The 1,019-nt window shown below is 39.5% G+C and overlaps 1 non-coding gene across 1 annotated transcript; it reads right to left on the bottom strand.

The window, feature by feature from the left end:
• Positions 1–376: 376 nt before the first annotated feature.
• Positions 377–449, bottom strand: TRNAC-ACA (transfer RNA cysteine (anticodon ACA)). Its single transcript has one exon. It is a non-coding gene; the product is annotated as a tRNA-Cys (tRNA).
• Positions 450–1,019: the final 570 nt, after the last annotated feature.

The following is a 1,019-nucleotide window of genomic DNA, read 5'->3' as shown; positions in this document are numbered from 1 at the left end:
ACTGAATCCAAGACCCTAGACTACCAGAGAACTAACCCTAGGGAGTATCAAACAGTGAGAACTCACACAAAGGAAACTGCTTGAATACAAGACCCAGCATCACCCAACCACCAGTAGCACCCTGTGCAGGGCACCTCATCTAAACAAGAAACAAAACAAAAATACAAACCCAGTCATCAGCAGACAGGATTACCACCTCACGCAGCCTTGCCCATCAGAGGAAAAACAAACAAACAAACAAACCTTAAGTGAAAGTGAAGTCACTCAATCATGTCCAACTCTTTGGGAGCCCATGGATTGTAGCCTACCAGCTCCTCCGTCCATGGGAGTTTCCAGGCAAGAAGGAGTGGGCTGCCATTTCCTTCTCCAGGAGATCTTCCCTGACCCAGGGATTGAACCTGGGTCTCTTGCATTGTAGGCAGACGCTTTACCATCTGAGCCACCAGGGAAGTCCTGACCAACTTTAGGAAGGCAGAAACCAAAAGAAGAAAGAATTCAACCTTGAAGCCTAGGAACAGGAGACCTCAATCACAATAAGTTAGAAAAGAATAATAAAAAGGGAGAGACATACTACATAAATGAAGGAACAAACTAGAAACACAGAAGTCCAAATAAATGAAGAGGAAATAGGCAAACTACTTGAAAAATTATTCAGAATAATGGTAGTAAAGATAATAAAAAACCTTGAAAAAGAATTCAGAATGATAGTAAAAATGATCAACAACCTTGAAAACAAAATAGAGAAAATGCAAGAATCAATTAGCAAAGACCTAGAAGAATTAAAGAATAAACATACAGAGACAAGGAAGACAGTTACTGAAATTAAAAATACTCCAGAAGGAATCAATAGCAGAATATCTGAAGCCGAAGAACAAATCATTGTGACGGAAGATAAAATGGTGGAAATAACTTCTGAAGAGCAGAATACAGTAGAAAGAAAGAAAAAAACTGAGGATAATTTCAGAGACCTCTGGAACAATATCAAACACACCAACATTCAAATTATAGGGATCCCAGAA

Source organism: Bos taurus, chromosome 4 (assembly GCF_002263795.3).
Source record: "Bos taurus isolate L1 Dominette 01449 registration number 42190680 breed Hereford chromosome 4, ARS-UCD2.0, whole genome shotgun sequence".
NCBI lineage: Eukaryota > Metazoa > Chordata > Mammalia > Artiodactyla > Bovidae > Bos > Bos taurus.
The sequence above is the reverse complement of the archived record's forward strand: the minus strand, read 5'-3'. Positions and strand labels throughout refer to the sequence as shown.